Here is a 19,713-nt window from a genome sequence, read left to right on the forward strand (position 1 = left end):
ATGTGTGGTTCTCTAAATTTTTGCTTCTTTAGGGTCATGTTATTTTAAAATCTGCCGGAATAATTAAAAAAGCTGTCAAATCATATGGCATCAAAGATAGATGCCAACTGTACCTTAAAACCCTGTGATAGGCAAGGAAAGAGTAATTTCTTACATACTTATCTTTCTACTGGAGACAACTTTATTTCCTCTTGGCCAGGACTTTAAACCTTGGTCATGATTTCCACGTTAATGGCTGGCCAGTATTAGTGTGTGTGTGCGTGTGTGTGTGTGTGTGTGTGTGTGTGTGTGGACACTTACACATGTGAGTGTATATACAAGTGGGAATACAAAATCTCACTCCCTGATCCATCATGATGATTTTTTCCAGTTTCCATTACTTTATCACTTACTTCTGGCTCATATGCCATGAAAAGAATTGCCACTGTACCAATAATTTCTTTGTCATGACTAAGTTTCTCATGGAAGTCAGTGTCTAAAGTTACAAAATAATCTAGGGGAATTAGGTAGTTGGGTGTGGGGTTTTTTTTTTAATTTCTTAAATGGGGCATTTAAAAATCAATTGATAAAGGTTTTATTGGACATTACTCATTTTAACATAAATTTAGAAATTATAAAATAATCTGGAAATTTTAATTATCCCATAAGTTTGTCAAAAGTTCTTGGATGCTTAGTTGTAGTACATATTAATGCTGTGTTGACTAGTTTTTGTTAACATGTTTGCCAATCTCCTGTTTACTACAATACTAAATTTTTATGCATCTATATTAAATAACAGTTTGGGGATAATTAAATTTTCAATTATATGTCAACCAAGAAGTAGAGCAATGAATGATACGGAAAATGCAGAATCATTTGGCTTTGCCACATTACATAGTTGGCTGCATTGCAAGTCTTCTCAGTGTTCTTTTTTTTAAGATGTTATTTATTTATTTGAAAGAAAGCATGAGCTGCAGAGAGCGGGTGGGGGGGACGGTGGAGAGGAAGAAGCAGGCTCTCCACTGAGCAGAGAGCCCAATGCGGCTCTCCATCCCAGAACCCTGGGATCATGACCTGAGCCAAAGGCAGACGCTTAACTGACTGAGCCCCCCAGGCACCTGTGTTCTAACTAGTTCTTAACTAGTATTAAAAATGACAAATTCCTTGAGCTCATCCTAATTAGATGGTAGAAAACAGGTTACTAGAAGTGTGGCAGAGGATGTCTGCCTATAATTAGAAGTCCCACAAGTTAATACTGAGAATTGACTATTATGTGCAGGATAGGGTCACGAGATGCTTTAAGACTTAGGTGCTCAGGGGTTTTTGACTGGAAGTACACATTCTTTGTTGGTAATAAAAGTTACATATTCTACCTCTTAAATATTTACTGTGTAAATACTAGTCTCGGCGCAAGACACCGTGGCTTCAAACAGTACACTTTATATATTTGATGGAGTAATTATACTTCTCTGAAATAGCTTCTAAATGTTTTATTTCTCTGAAAATCTTGCTCATTTTGTTTGAAATTCAGGGTTTAAATATTTTGCACTTTTAAGATTACGTTCTTGTTCTTTGAAGCATTCACAGAGAAGTTGCCCTCTCCTGAACCCTGTTTAATGATCTATCCTGGAACAATTCATGTTGCAAACAAGTGTCTCAGGAATTACTCCTTCAGTATAAAATTAAACATTTCTAAGCAGGAAATTAAGCCAAGGAAGTTAAGTGGAGGAAAAGTGTACTCTCCCAAATCCTTGTTATGGTGCTTTAAAATGAACCCATTAGGGCTGCAGCATCTGAGAAAACACTTGTGAATTTATTATGTATCCAAAAAATAATGGTGTCAGGTGTAACCTTCAACCTAGTGGAATGGGCCAACCCTAATCTCAAAATATGATAAAGAAATCAGACAGCTTTTGAAAGTCAAAGGAACTTCCAGGCTAAGCTTTGTGGCCAAGGTTCCAATGTAAATTTATAAAACCAATGTTCTTGGTCCTCTAAGTTGTGGAAGTACGAGGAAAGGAGTTGGGCAGATCAACTACCATTTCGGCTACATTTCAAACAGCAGTGGTAGTTGGTATGTTGACAGAATTCGCCTAGGAAGGAATTACAAAAGCAATATATACATCGAATATCCTGAGTTGTATTTTTGTTTACTTAATAGTAAACAGAAGTTTATGGTCCCAGGGTGCCTGGGTGGCTCAGTGGTTAAGAGTGACACTTGTCTCAGCTGAGGTCTTAATCTCACCGTTGTGAGTTCAAACCCCTGCCCAGCATGAAGCCTACTTTAAAAAAAAAAAAAAAGTTTGATGGTCCCAACTCAATTTTTGGAATAATAAATGGAAGCTTATAGTTTTCTTTCTAGAAACCTATTTTTTTAAATATTCATTTATTTGAGAGAGAGAGAGCACAATCAGGGGGAGGAGCAGAGGGAGAAGCAGACTCCCTGCTGAACAGGAGCCTGATGCAGGGCTTGATGCAGGGCTCAATCCCGGGACTCCAAATCATGACCTGAGCAGAAGGCAGATGCTTAATTAGCCAACTGATGCTTAATCACCCAGGTGCCCCTCTGGAAACCTATTTTAAGTTTTGTTATATAATGATGAATCCACTGTACATTAGTGGCCTTCAACCAAAGAAGGATTACCTATCTTGGACCTGTCAAAAGTGGCTTGTCAACAAGCACAGACTACAAACTGATGTACTTTATTGGATAGGGCAGGATTGATATTTAAAACCTGGTCCTAGGGCGCCTAGGTGGCTCAGTCATTTAAGTAGCTGCCTTCAGCTCAGGGCCCTGCATCAGGCTCCCTGCTCAGTGGGAAGCCTGCTTCTCCTTCTCCCATTCCCCCTGCTTGTGTTCCCTCTCTCACTGTCTCTCTCTCTGTCAAATAAATAAATAAAATCTTTAAAATAAAAAAAAATAAAAATAAAACCTGGTCTTTCCCCCTTCTCATTATTGTTGTCTTTACCACCAAGAGGCAGTTAGGAAAGAAATCTGAAAGTGCTAGAATACTAGAAGAAACAGACTCTTTCTCTAACCCCTTCATCTTTATTTAACAGGTATTTATTGTTGCCTGCTAAGTCCTAGGGACTATGTGCTATGTCCTAACGTTGAAGACTACTATAAGGCACAAATTATCCCTGTGTTAAAAGAGCTTAGTGCTATAGGAGAGGCAGACAAACATGCTAATTTTTGATAGAGAAAAACTCTACCAAACAATAAATGAAGGTGGGAGAGGCACCTCTGAGTATGTGTAAGTTGATTTCACACATGATTGAGGAAAAGTTGCTAGGGAAAGAGTAGTCTAGTCAGAGGTTAAGTCCATCTGAGGTGGAATGGGCATATCAAATTCAGGCAAGGTGGGGTATGCTGTTCAGATGGGAGAGGTGGTCAGGAACTCGATTATGGGTAGCCTTACGTTTTTCAATAATGAGTTGAGATTTTATTCTAAAGACAATGGGAAACCAATGGAAATTTAAATTCTGATAAAGTATTTTAAAAGATGATTCTGGCTATTGTATGGAGAAATAATTATATGATATAATACTGTGCCCAGGCAGAAGTAAGAGCCCATTGCAGAAGTTTATGATGGGTAATAGAGGCTTTTCGATTAGGATTTGGAAGGAAGTGCACAGAATCCGGATAGGCCAACAAGACTTGCTTATGAATTGGAATTGAGGGTTGTAAAGGAAAGAGAACAAGGTTCCTAGGTTTATTACTGAGCAACTTGTAGACAGGTGTATCATTAAATAAAATGGGAGGGGCGCCTGGGTGGCACAGTGGTTAAGCGTCTGCCTTTGGCTCAGGGCGTTATCCCGGCGTTATGAGATCGAGCCCCACATCAGGCTCTTCCGCTATGAGCCTGCTTCTTCCTCTCCCACTCTCCCTGCTTGTGTTCCCTCTCTCGCTGGCTGTCTCTCTCTCTGTCAAATGAATAAATAAAATCTTTACATACATACATACATAAATTAAATAAATAAATAAATAAACAAACAAACAAACAAACAAAATGGGAAAACTAGGAAAGCCTGATTTTGACCAAAGAGGCAGAGTGAGCCAAAGACACCAGAGTGGAATAGAAACTTGGAAATAAATAGTTGTATCACAGAAGCTAGGTATTTTAAAACAGTGATCAACTGTGAAGGTTGCTGAGAGGTTAAAGAAGATAAGGGGTGCAAAGGCCCTAGGATTTAGCAAGATAGTCTTTGGAGAGGCTAATGCCTGATGGGTATTTTCCAGCTCTTCCGGAGGATCTGTGAGGAACTTTTTTAACAGCCAGTGTCCTTTATTTCTTATAAATTGAAGGTTTAAAGAAAGTCTATTTTTTACAACTTTTATTAAGCAGGAGAACTTAGGAAATATTGAAAAGAACAAGCAGACTTCTTACAAAATGTCTCTTCCTTATAAAATATTTAAAACCCATTTTCCCCTTTCCAACACTATATAAGCATTTAATTTAAATTTTCTCTTTGACACCTGTAACTATGAAATTGTCTCAAATCCATGGCTTTACTTAACATTTTTCTGTCCCTACAAAAGCTGTCAAACCTTTCTAGTGTTTATGAAGAATGGATTCGTAATATATGTAAACAAAGCCCTTTCAGCTGATCAACTTTCACTGTACCTTGGGATATCAGTATACCTGGACGTTAATGTCACCAAAATCATGAATTCTTGAAATGTTTGGATTTGTCTCCAAGGAACTTGTTCAAATAGAAACAACACTGTGACAATTAAGGGTTGGTATTTGAGTAATCTCAAACTGTCAGTGGAACAACAATATACTTTATCAAGAAATTATTTTATCTGAAAGTACACTTTGCCTATATATTTGAATGCTCATAAAGCAAGTAGAATAATTAAATTTACAGATTATCATATCTCAGAATAATGATAGTCATTTTCCACAATTAAAAATTAGTGAAGCGCCTGGCTGACTCAGTTGATAGAGCACGCAACTGTTGATCTCAGGGTCATGAGTTCAAGCCCCACATCGGTCATGGAGACTATTGTTTAAAAAATGTTTTTAAATAAAATCAGGAAACAATTGACAAGTAGGATTCTACTTCTGAGGATAAAATACCTGAACTCTAGGACAGAGGTTGCCGTCTTAAAGATGTCTTTTGCAGCTTCCTAGCAGAGAGGAGTATAGTAAAGTTGAAAGATCTAAGGAACAGGGGATCTGCTTTCCTCAGTTGGCCTTGAATTGAGACCTTCTCACTTAACCTCTCTGAACTCCCAATTTATTTAGTTCAATGAGTCTTTTTAACCTCGGGTATTCAGAATTGAGAAAATCATAATCCTTGGCATATGGTACACTATCATGTCTTTTCAGTCTATTTTCCATGTATTTAGATATGCATATATCTTAAAAAATAATTTGCATATCTATTTTTAATTTCCATAAATGATATAAATTTCATTCTCTTTTATCTACGTTATTTTCAAATCTAGTTCATTACTCCTGTTTTGTCTCTTCTATCTCATACACATGCCACAATTTACCTACTCATTTCTCCAGTGAGAGACATCTGTATTCCTTCCAAGTCCTTACTACAATGATAATTCTATGATGGATATTTTATACCTATCTTATTATGGACTTGTGCAGAAATTACTCTGCGGTGTATTTGTGGAATACTGGGTCTTCGGGCTTAATACTTAGTTTCGCCAAGTACTGCTGGATTATTCATCAAAATGGCTGCACCATTTAAGTCCCAACCAATAGTGCATGAGAGTTCTGGTTTTCTTCTCTCCTTGACAGCCCTTGATAATATCCGACTTTCTAGAATAACATTTTAAAAATCTCTTGATTTTAACTTACATTTTTATAATTATTAATAATATTAGCTTGAACATCTCTTCATACACTTATTAGCCATTCAGGTTTTCCTTTCTATGGACTATTTACTCTTCGCAATTGGCTTCCTATTTTTTAATATTTTGGATGTCACTGTATATTCTAGATATTAACTCCGTATCTGTTTTATTTTAGACTTGCAAATATACTCTGAAGCTCTGTCTCTGGTTTCCTTCATTGAATAGAAATCTTTCATTCTGATGTTACATCTACCCATCCCAGCCCCCCATCAACCATGCTTTTTGGGATCTTAAGTCCTTTCTTACACTAGTATCACAAAAATGTTCTTTTATAGTTTTATAGTCTCCTCCTTTATATTTAGTTCTCTTTATGGAGCTTATTTTGGTGCATATGATTTGAGATAGGAATCAAACTTTATTTTTTCTGTGTAATGAGCTGATTTTCTCAGTACCATCTACTAAATCATTATTCCATATTGATTTGTGATGCCGCCTTTTTCAGCTACCCAATTTTTACATACACAAGGGTATATTTCTGGATTCTCCAATCTGCTAACTGTTCTATTTGTTTCTTCAACCATGTCACCTTGTGTTTTTATCACTGAATTGAGTGATGTCTTAATTACAGGAGAATCCCCACCCAGTTTGCTGCTCACTTTGAAATTAGTCTTTGTAGACGTTTGTTTTTCTGTATCAATTTTGGAATACCTTCGTTGAGTCCCTTAAAGCCTGTAGAGTTTTAATTGGAAATGCCTGGATTTGGAGATTAATTTAAGTCTCTTTTTATGCCATTTAAGAGTGTCTTCAGTTTCTCTATAAAGATCTTGAGGGGCGCCTGGGTGGCACAGTGGTTAAGCGTCTGCCTTCGGCTTAGGGCGTGATCCCGGTGATCTGGGATCGAGCCCTGCATCAGGCTCTTCCGCTATGAGCCTGCTTCTTCCTCTCCCACTCCCCCTGCTTGTGTTCCCTCTCTCGCTGGCTGTCTCTATCTCTGTCGAATAAATAAATAAAATCTTTAAAAAAAAAAAAAAGATCTTGAGCCTTCTTTGCTGTATCATCTTCCGAATCTTTATAGTTTAATGCTATTTTATTTACTAAAATTGGCTGGTTATTGTTGGGGTAGAAGAATGATATTAATATTTGCATACTGATTTTTTTAATCTGTCAGCCTTGCTGAACCTTATTCTGTCGTTGGTTGGTCTGCTGATTCATCTGGGTTTTTTATGTAGATAATTCTATTATCAAGAAAATAATTATATTTGTATGCATTTCCTTCTATCCCTATACTTCTTATTTCTCTTATCTTACTGCATTGCTCAGGCTCTCTAAAAATATATGGAACAGAAGGGATGACAGCTAACCTTCTCGTCTCAAAGAAAAAGCATCTTGAGTTTCTCCATTAGGCATGAGGTTTATATCAGTTTTGGGGAGTCAGCTTTCATTAACTAAAGTTTCCTAAGAGGCATGTGTATTTTTTTTTTAATCATAAATAGGTTTTGAGCTTTATCAAACGTTTCTGTACCTAGTAAGATGTACCTAAATCCAGGATTTTTCTCTTTTAGTTCATTCATGGAGTGAATTACACTCATAGATTTTCTAACATTAACTCATCCCTACGATCTAGGATAGATGCCAACTGTAAATTGTATATTCTTTTTCAGTACAATGTTGGATTTTCTAGCCAACATTTTATTTAGAGGTTTCCCATCTATGTTCTGAAAAATTTGCCTATAATTTTCTCTTCTTAAAATATCTTTTTTTTTAAAGATTTTATTTATTTATTTGACAGAGAGAGAGACAGCCAGCGAGAGAGGGAACACAAGTAGGGGGAGTGGGAGAGAAAGAAGCAGGCTCATAGCGGAGGAGCCTGATGTGGGGCTCGATCCCATAACCCCAGGATCACGCCCTGAGCCGAAGGCAGACGCTTAACCGCTGTGCCACCCAGGCGCCCCTCTTCTTAGAATATCTTTAATCAGTTTAGTTATCAATATTTTTTACATCATAAAATGAATAGGCACATTTCACCTTATTTCTGTTTGTTTAAAACAATACGTATAATCTGAGGATAATCTGTTCTTTGGAAGGACTCACTTGCAATGCTGTTTGGACTGAGACTTTTTAGAAATAGTAAGATTTCTAAGTTACTTTTTCAGTCCCTTTAATGATTATTCATCGTTTCAAATACGATGATTCATCTACTCCAGTGTTCTGCTGTACCTTATGCTATTGTAGCACTTCATTTGTTTTCAGAAATACATCTATTTTGTCTACACCTTCACATTTATTAGGATATACAGTTGATCCTTGAACAACATGAGTTTGAACCGCATGGGCTCACCTAGGTGCAGATTTTTTGTTTATAAATCCAGTACCGTACTGTAAATATATCTTCTCTTTCTTATGCTTTTCTTAATAACATTCTTTTCTTTAGCTTACTTTATTGCAATAATATAGTATATAATACATATAACATACACGGCATGTGTTAATTGATTGTTTATGTTATCAATAAGGCTTCCAGTTGAGAGTAGGGTATTAGTTGTTAAGGTTTTAGGGAGTCAAAAGATACATACAGATTTTTGACTGTGGTGGGTCAGGCTTGGCACCCCTAACTCCCATAGGGTTCAAGGGACAACTGTAGCTTGTAATTTTCTTTTTTAAATATCCATTATATTTAGCTTATTTTCTCCTTTTTATTCTAATATGTGTTCGTCTATCTTAGCCTTTCCAAAGTACCAGCTTTTGGTTCGTATTTATTATTGTTTTTATTGTTCTCTCTTTGATTTCTGCCCCAGTATGTATTATTTCCTTTATTTTCATTTCTTTGAATATCTACGATGACTCTCTTTATAGCTTCTTGAGTTAAATGATTTTTAAACTTTGTCAAAGTTTGCTCAAAACTGTTAACAAAGTTTTAGTTCCTATTCATTTCCTTTTTTAAGACAAGAAATTTTAAGCAACGCCCCATTCATCAGCATAGGGTTTGTTTTTAGTTGCCAAACGTGGAATATTTCCTACTACCATTTTAATACATTCTATTTAGAGAATATAATCTGTGTGATATTGTTTTTTCTGAACATACTGAAATTCACTTTGTAGCTTGGTAAAGACACATTTTGTGATTTTTCCATTTATGCTTTAAAATAATGTATATTCTGGGGGCGTCTAGGTGGCTCAGTCAGTTGGGCATCCGACTCTTGATCTTGGCTCAGGTCTTGATCTCACAGTCCTGGGTTTGAGCCCCACGCTAGGTTCCATGCTGGGCATGGGTGGAGCCTACTATAAAAAATAAAAAATAAAAAATAAAAACAATGTATATTCTGTAACATTCTTCTCCAAACTGTTTCTTCAAGTGTGTTGTTGTTTGCTTGATGTATCCATTTCACAGAGGAATTTATTAAAATCTTCAATGATAACTGTTGATTTATTTATTTCTTCCTGTAATTCTCTCACCTTTTGCTTTATATATTTTAATGCATAACTGTTAACTGTTGAGAGACAGTTGAGAACATATATACAGCTTTCACCAGTAAATATTTTTCTCATTGTCATGATTTTTTTCCTTATGGTCTGTTTGTCTTGTATTACAATCACTCCTTTAGCTTTTGCTGTTGTTGCTTATATTTACCTGGTATATTTTTCTCTCTTTTATCTTCAACCTTTTCATATTTTTTTTTCCCTTTGGACAGGTGTGCTCGTAGACAATATATTAACATCTTACTGGGTTTTAATATCTTAAAATTCAATTGAGGGTCTCTGCCTTTTCACGTTTATTTAAAAATTTTTAAATTAGAGTTATTTTAGACTTGTTTCTGCCATCTATTTTTTTGTATTTTTTTCTTCAGTAGTTTTATTTTGAAATGATTTTAGATTTCTAGAAGAGTTGCAAATATAGTATGGAGAATTCCTATGTACTCTTCACCCAGCTTCCTCTGATATTAACATCTTATATTATCATGGTACATTTATGAATTTTAAAGACTTTTCTCAATATCTATTTCTTTTATGTCTTTTCATCAACAAAATTAGGTACCTTCACATTTTCCCCCACCTCCCTCTGGTTTATCCCCTTCTGCCCCACCATCATGCTGGAATCCTTAAGAATTTTAGTTTCAGAATACATTTGAACACATTGATCATGGCTTAGACAACAACAGCAACCAAAAGTCTTCATTCATTTCTTTCTGAGTACATTCAGACAGGATCTTGTGTGATAATTATTCCAAGTCCCTGATATGTTGTGGATATCTTGACTCATTTTTATATATAAATTATAATTTAGCTAAAACTAGGTTCAATTTTTTTCCCTCGAAACTTTAAACACATTATCCTGTTGTCTTTTTCCATCTAGCATTACCAATAGAGAAATTTGATATGGTCTTTTATTACTTCACGAGTAATCTGCTTATACGTTCTCGAAGTTTCTTTAATGTTATTTTATTTCATTTCAATATTTTTAGGTGAGGGGTTTTCGTCTGTTGTGTTTTTATTATCCATTCTGTTTGGCATTCTTTCAATATAAAGACTTATATCTGTATTTAATTCTAGAAAATTGTCATTACTTCTTAAAAGATCTCTTCCCTAGCATTTACTCCTTTCTTTCATCCCTGAAAACCTATTAAGTGTGTGTTGACACTTTTACTCTTGTCTTTCATGTATTTAGCTTTTTTTAAAGACTCGTTTATTTGAGAGAGAGAGAGAGATCACACGTGTGTGCAAGCAAGCAGAGGGAGTGGGAGAATCTCAAGTAGACACTGCACTGAGCATAGAGTCCGATCTCACAACCCTGAGATCATGACCTGAGCCAAAACCAAGACTCAGACGCTCAAACTACTGAGGCGCCGAGGCACCCTCATGTATTTAATTTTTTTTCTATTCTTTCCAACTTTTCCCTCTTCTTGATCTGTCTGCCTTTATGACCTATATTCAGTTTACTAATTTGTTCTTCAGGTATATTTATTCTATTATGTAACCCATTCATTAAATGTTGCAGACTTATTACCTCTCCTTAGTGTATTGTTTTCCTTTTATCTTTTTGGAAGTTATATGCACTTTGACCATTCTTTTAGTGGTTATTCTAGAGATTACAGCATGGATTCTTGATTTATGAAATTTTAATGTCTCTGTACATTGCAGAGAACTTTGTTGTCATTTTATATAGTCAGTATTTTGTTTTACCTGCATATTTTCCAATAGTCTTGCTCTTATTTATTTATTTATTTATTTGACAGAGAGAGACAGCGAGAGAGGGAACACAAGCAAAGGGAGTGTGAGAGGGAGAAGCAGGCTTCCTGCCGAGCAGGGAGCCCAATGCGTGGTTCGATCCCAGGACCCTGGGATCACGCTCTGAGCAGAAGGCAGACGCTTAATGGCTGAGCCACCCAGGCGCCCTTACAATAGTCTTGCTCCTTATTCCTTCTTGCATTTCTGACTTTCCATCTGGGATCATTTTTCCTTCTGCCTGCAGAACACTCATTGGTATTTTCTTACTAAAGAAATAAGCCTAATACTAACTAGACCTGATGATGATGAATTCTCTTGGTTTTTGTTTATCTGAAAATATCTTTATTTCATCTTCATTTTTGAAGGGTATTTTCACTGGGTATAGAATTCTAAGTTTGCTGTCATTTTATTTTCCTTTCAGTACATTGATCATACTTCAGTTTTTGTGCTTTTTGTTATTTCTTCTTTTCCCAGTTTTATCAGATAAAATTGACATATAACATTACATTAGTTTAAGGTGTACAAGAGGAGCGCCTGGGTGGCTCAGTCGTTAAGCGTCTGCCTTTGGCTCAGGGCGTGATCCCGGCGTTCTGGGATCGAGCCCCACATCAGGCTCCTCTGCTATGAGCCTGCTTCTTCCTCTCCCACTCCCCCTGCTTGTGTTCCCTCTCTCGCTGGCTGTCTCTGTCAAATAAATAAATAAAATCTTAGGGAAAAAAAAGTGTACAAGATAATTATTTGATATATATATATATATATATATATATATATATATTGCAAAATGATTACCACAATAACTTTAGTTAACATCTATCACCTTGCTTAGTTACATTTATTTTGTGTGATGAGAATTTTAAGATCCACTCTCTTAGCAACTTTCAAATATACAATACAGTATTATTAACTATAGTCACTAGGCTGTACATTAATACCCAGAACTTAATTATTTATAACTGGAAGTTCGTACCTTTTGACCATCTTCACCCATTTTTAATGTTTCTACTGAGGAGTCAACTGTCAACTTCATCTTCATTGTTTTGCCTTTGAAGATTATCAGTCATTTTTCCTTTGGCTGCTTTTATATTGTTCTCTTTGTCTTTGATTTTCTACAGTTTTACTATGATGTTTCTAGATGTAGACCTCTCAAAAAATAATTGCAATTGGCTTTTATCAGGTCTCTTATATCTGTGCCTTGACATCTTTCACCAGTTTTAGCAGAATATTAACCATTGTCTTTTCAAGTATTTCTTCTGCCCTGTTTTCCCTCTCCTTTCCTTCTGAGACTCAAAAAAGCCCACAAGAAACAAAAACAAAAAACAGAGTTAGACCTTCTCATCTGTATCTCTTACCCTAATTTTGATTTTTATTCCTTTTTTTTTTTTTTTGGCCTTCCTACACTTTATCTTGGATATGCTTTTGCCCATTTTCCAAGGCTTTTATTCTCTCTTTAACTGTATGTAATCTATTATTAAAACTAATGTAGTGAGTGGAATAGTATCCTCCTAAAACTCAGGTACACTTAGACTGCAGAATGTGACCTATTTGGAAGCAGGGTGTTTACAGATGTAATTAGTTAAACATCTCAACATAAAAATGTCCTGGATTTAGGATGGACCCTAAACTTACTAACTGGGGTCTTTATAAGCAAATGGAGAAGGACCTCTGGACAGAGAGAGATACACAAAGAAGTCGGCAATGTGAAGACAGAGGCAGACATCGGAATTATGCTGCCACCTGCCACATGCCAAAGAATGCCAAGAGCCACCAAAAGCTAGGAGAAAGGCAAGGAAGAATTTTCTCCTAAAACCTATGGAAGACGTGTGGCCCTGCTAATACTTTGATTTTGGACTTCTGGCTCCAGATCTGCGAGAGAAAAAATTTCTGTTGTGAGCCGCCAACGTTGTGGTAATTTGTTATAGCTATTCTAGGAAACTAATACACCCAACCATGAAGTTATTCTCTAAGAAGAACTTGGAAGAAATATAGGGCGAGGTTCCCGTGAGCCAGTTAATTAACAGATCAAAACATAATCTTGTTTTATGTGTGTTTTGTTTAAAGACATCTTATTTAATTCATATTAGTTCATTAGCATTGAACTCATGGCCAACAGCACGAATTCAGGCCTGAACAAAGCTTACCTAACATACATGTTTCCTTTCAAGGCACATCACAGCCCTCTTGGACTTAGGAACACAAGAGAGTACTTCACCACTGTGCCTGGGATCATTTTAAATAGGGAAGTCACCAACCCAAAGCACCGAACTACAAAAAACATGGGACTAAATATGCATGTCTATGAATGACCATGAAAGCACCAGGAGTACTGATTTTCAAGCTACAGATAAATTTTAGCAAGCAGGTGAATTCGCGAATACGGACTCTGCAAACAATGAGAATCAACTTAAGAACTAAATCCGGGGCGCCTGGGTAGCGCAGTCGTTAAAGCGTCTGCCTTCGGCTCAGGGCGTGATCCTGGCGTTCCGGGATCGAGCCCCACATCAGGCTCCTCTGCTGGGAGCCTGCTTCTTCCTCTCCCACTCCCCTCCTGTGTTCCCTCTCTCGCTGGCTGTCTCTATCTCTGTCAAATAAATAAATAAAATCTTTAAAAAAAAAAAAAAAAAGAACTAACCCGTGTCCACTTTAACCTTTCCATTGGGGAACACAAGGTAAGGAGGGGTTTCATATAATTTCAAATGTGAAGGTACAGTGCTATACAGGGTTTGAATATTACTCATTGCAGATAATCGTCTAACATTCTCATAAAATTGACTAAACTTTCTGTGGTTCCTCATAGCCAACTGGTACCAGCTGCCTAAAGCTCCCACTGTAATGTGTCTTCCACATTATGCTGTCCAGATCCAAGTAAAGGGACATCTCTGGTTCTTCCTCTGTTTGTTTCTCTCCCTTCCCTGGTAAGTTATTCCCTTACCTCACCGCCTCCCTCCCCCCGCCCAGCTTCTTTTAGCAGGATCACCAGCTCTTCCTAGAGTCCTGCCTCTCCAGTGGTACAGACTTGGGGCCCGCCATCCCCACCACCAGTTTTGCTTGTCTGCTTACAATACGGGGAAGAAAGAAAAAAGCTGGGCAGATAATCTAGCGTAAACTAAAGTTGGGACACCTATGATCAGAATAGTCAAAAATGGAAACGAATCCAAGCAGTTCAATCACTTTACTGCAAGTCTTCTCTCTCGTTTTTTTCTCCAGGCACTTATTGATAATGTATACTTTGTACTTGAGCCACGAACAAAATCCAGCCAGTTTCCTCTGTGTTGTTGACTTTGAATTAACATATTTAAGGGTTTGGTTTTTTACAGTGCTACTCTTCTGGGAAATCAGGCATAGAGGGATAGATTGTAAGATGGCGCTGTAAGATACGGACAGGGTCAGATGAGACCGATAGGTTCACAATGACAGAAGAGAGATTTTTTGCTATTTTCTTTTGAATCTCTTTACAGAAAGTCTTGTCCTCATTCATCCCAAACCATCCTTCTAGGAGAGGGTTTAACAGACTCTGTCCTGTGAAGTGAAAGCAGGGAGTTCATGTTGGCCATGTGGTCTCTTTCTGTTAATCTGAACAAAGTAAGGCTTTTTCCTCCATAAACTCTTCTCACACTGCCCATATATAGGCTCACTATCCATGGAGCAGTTAAAAATGATTACTGTGTGGGTAGAGGACCTACGAGTTTCTGCATCATTTCATTTTGTATATTTACTGAAGACATTTGCAGAGAAGATCGTAGCTATCTGCTTACCTTAGAAGGACTCTATCAAAAACTGGCGTTTTGTCATGTCTTAGCTAAGACTCCTGCTTTTTGGAAGGTTTTTCCCTAAGCTTTAAGAATGCTTATTCTGATTCTAATTTGGACTTTGTTTGTCATTCAGTTTTAGGAGGGAACTTGTGACTTCATCCTCTGGTTTACCCCCATATACCCTCCCATATCAAGCAATTTCTTACCAAGAAATTTAAATTTTTCTTTAGTTAAATGTCCATCTTTATTTTTTTTATTTTTTTTATTTATTTTTTTAAAGATTTTATTTATTTATTCGACAGAGATAGAGACAGCCAGCGAGAGAGGGAACACAAGCAGGGGGAGTGGGAGAGGAAGAAGCAGGCTCATAGAGGAAGAGCCTGACGTGGGGCTCGATCCCATAACGCCGGGATCACGCCCTGAGCCGAAGGCAGACGCTTAACCGCTGTGCCACCCAGGCGCCCCTAAATGTCCATCTTTATATAAGAATGCAGACAAATTAGGTTATAGAAGTCATTTGGCTCTTCTGTCACGATAGTTAAGAGATGGGGTGTGGGTGCAGGATAAAAAGCAAAATGCCCAGGCAACATAGGGGCAGGGAATCCATTCCCCTTAGGATACGGCTACAGCCCTTAGAGTCATTATTCTGACTCAATGAAGGAAAAGTGTTGAGCAGAATTGAATGAGGCACCCAGGATATAGCCAGATGGACAACTAGGTTGAGACAACCACATGGGCATCCCTATCACCAAGAAGTATGGCTGGAACCTTTCTTCTGGACTGAACTCCATTGGGTTGCCTCATTTTAGTGAAACGCTGCAGCTCGACCGCCCACATTTACAGAGTAATCATGAGAGTGCTTGGAGGTACTTCTTAGTGGGAACTCCTTGTTCTCAACGTGTATTAGGCTATAAGCAATTGCCATAATCAATAGTTATGTGGACACACACACACACACGTACATTTATTTATCTTTGTCTTTTATTTTGAAAGACAATTTCAGATGACAATATTTTATCCTTTCTCCCTAAATTGCACCTAGAGCATTGAAACCTACTCTTAATCTGGCAGTGTGAAGTTTTTTCTGTATACATTTTCATATGGCTTAGGAAATTATTCTGCAAATACTGTATGTTCATTTAAAAATTAAACTCAGGAGTACCTAGGGGTATGTCATGAAAAGCAAGGGAGTCCTGACCTTAGATAGAATTGCTATCAACAGGTTATGTTCTGCCCTTCCAGAAATTATCTGTGCATATAAAGGCATATCATTTTTGCATAAGTGGGGTCCAAGTACTGTTCCACTTGCTTTGTTCCTAATATGCATATTTCAAGCCGATATAAAAAAGGCACAGCAAGACAGTGTCCACCATGCTACAGGATGACATTTCACAGCATTATGTTATTTTCTTTTGTTCTTGACTGTAACATAAAGTGCCTGTAAAGTGACCTTTTGTTTTGGTATGTATGGCAGGAACACAGGGGTTTTACAATAAACAATATCTCACAATAATGACTCATTATTTGGGGACAAAAAAATCGAGCAAATAAATATCTTGGGAAAATGTCATCATGCATCTGGTGGTCAGCAAACTCGGAGCGGGATTCCTGTCTAGTTCTGCTGCATTCCATATGCACTCTCACAAAGAACAGGATTGTGAGAAAACTCATTCTACCAGTGGGACGTTTGATGAAAATTTTTTTTGACCGAGATACTCCCACCATTCTAAAGACCTATAAGCTGGTTAGATTTTTTAAACTAAACTCCACAGAAAGCTTAACGCTTATTATTTTTAGCGCTGTGAAGGTTTTCTCTTTTGGATATTAAGGGAAAACTTCCAACACTTAATTATTTTAATGCCTATTATGGACCATGCTACACTGAATGCTTTGTACACATTATTACATTTAATCTTCACAGCAACCTGTGAGATAAGTAGTCTTCTTCTCCAGGTTCCTTTCACTTAGTGGAACGTAGGGACATGAAGGCTAAATAGTGTGTTCAAAGTCACACTGCCAAGTGGGGAAGCTGAGATTCAGACCTAGGTCAGCCTGACTCCAGAGGCCAGAGGCCTACCTTTACACTACCTGACTTCGACTCTGCGCAACACCCGTCACTTCTCTTCCCGCACATTGCCCTTCAACTCTTGGTACGCCCGGGTCAGCTTACCCGCGGTATTAGCTCAAATAGCATATTGCCTGTCTTACCTTTTAGTTGTTTCTTTCGAGTCTCCCTTCTGGAGAGTCCTATCCATATTCGACCCAGGCTACTCTAACAGAACAGGGTCAGCAGACATTGTCCATCGCAGTAAAAGCCAGGAGCTCCCCTTGGCTGGGTGACTTCTTCATGTAAACCTGAACAAAGATGATACCTCTATTTCGTATGCCACATATGCCCGTTTATACAACACTGGGTTTTAGTATGATCTGTATCCAGGGAGTAGTGGAAAATGTCTGTAACTTGGTTCCCACAATAGGATGAAGAGAAATTCATCACATGTAGTCATGGATCCTCCCCTGGGCTTCAGCAATCCTGACATTACCCTCTCTCTTAACTGTCACACTCTTTTTTTTTTTTTTTAAGATTTTATTTATTCGACAGAGAGAGAGACAGCCAGCGAGAGAGGGAACACAAGCAGGGGGAGTGGGAGAGGAAGAAGCAGGCTCCTAGCAGAAGAGCCTGATGTGGGGCTCGATCCCATAACACCGGGATCACGCCCTGAGCCGAAGGCAGGCGCCCAACCTCTGTGCCACCCAGGCGCCCCAACTGTCACACTCTTGACTCTCCCTCCTCCCTGGCAGTCTTTTCTCTCACAAACTCATATTTCGAACTTATTCTTTTTCTTCTTCATTTGCATCCTTGAATTACTATTTCGTAGATGAATACAGGTATGCACAAGTGGGTGTTGGGGAGTGAGAATACATACAGTTGAGTGCGTGTGTGTGCACGGAGATCTGTATGCCTAGTATACTCTTTGGTATGTGCTCTGTATATGTTCAATAATAAAATAAATGGGAATAAAGATGCAAAAGTCCTTTTCTGTAAAAAAATGTGGTAGCAGAGCGAGGAAATTCCACTTCAGCTCTGGCCTGCTGGCTAGCTAACCTCTCTACCCCTTCAGTCAAGGCTTGCAATATCCCTTGTCTTCATCGTCACGGTATAGCTTCTAAATCCGTCTCCTAGACTTTTCTCTTTCAGTTCATGCTGGTAGCCAGTATCAGATTTGTCTCCCTGGAACTCTCTACTTAGGAACCACATTGCTGTGGCCTGAAGGGTGTCTGTTGCAAACTCACAAACTGAAGTCATAATCCCTAACGTTACTGTGTTTGGAGATAGGGCCTTCCAGGAGGAATTAAAGTAAAATGAGATTATAAAGGTGGGGCACTAATGCAATACTACTGGTGTCCTAATAAGAAGAGGAAGAGAGCCCTAAGCTCTTTCTCTCTAGCGAGAGCAGAGGAAAGGTCATGTGAGGCCGTAGTGAGAAGGTGGCTGCCTACAAGCCAGCAAGAGATTTCTCACCAAGGACCCACTGGCCAGCACCTAGATATCACCCTTCTATCCTCCAGAACTATGAGAAAATAAACTTCCGTTATTTAAGTCACCCAGTCTGTGGTATTAGTTAATGGCAACCCAAGCAGACTTATACCCTAGGGTAAGTCCCTATTTTTCTGACTCCAGTCTCCTTTACATACCCTACCAAATTCAATCCTACCATGATTACTCAGCCTCATCTCTAACCTTTCCCCATTTAGCATTCTCTCTACTAGTCAACTATGGTTCTTCAGTGTTCTCTGAACACCTGTCTTTTGTTCATGGAGGCTCCTTGCTTCAAAATACGACCATGTCAGGGGCACCTGGCTGGCTCAGTTGGTAGAGCACACAACTCTTGGTCTCAGGGTCATGCGGTCAAGCCCCACAATGGGCATAGAGCTTACTTCATTTTTTTTTAATAAAATAAAACTAGAGAGTAGCCATTTATGGTCCAAAAATATGTATTTCTTTTTTTTTTAAGATTTCATTTATTTATTTGACAGAGATAGAGACAGCCAGCGAGATAGGGAACACAGCAGGGGAGTGGGAGAGGAAGAAGCAGGCTTCCAGCGGAGGAGCCTGATGTGGGGCCCGATCCCATAACACCGGGATCACGCCCTGAGCCGAAGGCAGACGCTTAACCGCTGTGCCACCCAGGCGCCCCCCAAAAAATATATTTCTAAAAAATCAACCACGCCACCACGGCAACCATCCTGTTTCAAATCCCCATTGTCTCCTGAGAGATTATTTCAGCAGCCTCCTAATTGATCTCCACGCTTCCAACCCTCGGTTTATCCTCAGTCTGCTCTTAGCACACTGCCACAGTGATTCTGTTAAAGCAAGTCCATTATCTCACTCCTCTACTCAAAGCCCTTCATTGGATTCCCCTCTCACTCAGGGCAGAAGACACCTTCTTAAAATGATCTGCCAGGCCCTGCCCAGACGGTTCCCCCATTGCCTTTCTGACCCAATCACCGGTATTCACTTCCTTGCTCCCTTCAGCCCAGCTACACTGTCTCTGCAGTTTCTCAAACTTGGCAGGCACGTTCCTCCTCAGGCCACCGTGCTTGCTGAATCCTGGGCTTGAAGCACTCCTCTGGAGGCCACAGGACTGAAGCCTTCATCTCCTCGCTCTTTTCTCAGAGAAACAGGCTCCTCCTGCTCTCTGAGAGTAGAGTGTTCCTGTGAAACTTTTCATGAGCTGAAATGGCATAATGTGAAAAGTATCCCCACTTCCCAAAACTTTGTTTTATGCCACTTTGCTTTCACGAAAGACTGTTAGTAAGGTAATGGCTTTTCTTTGTAAAAGCAAAAATTCTCTTTGAGGGACCCCTGGGTGGCTCAGTCAGTTAAGTGTCTGCCTTCAGCTCAGGTCATGATCCCAGGGTCCTGGGATCAAGTCCCAT

The sequence above is a fragment of the Ursus maritimus genome, unplaced genomic scaffold (assembly GCF_017311325.1).
Source record: "Ursus maritimus isolate PB19 unplaced genomic scaffold, ASM1731132v1 scaffold_35, whole genome shotgun sequence".
NCBI classification, from domain to species: Eukaryota; Metazoa; Chordata; class Mammalia; order Carnivora; family Ursidae; genus Ursus; species Ursus maritimus.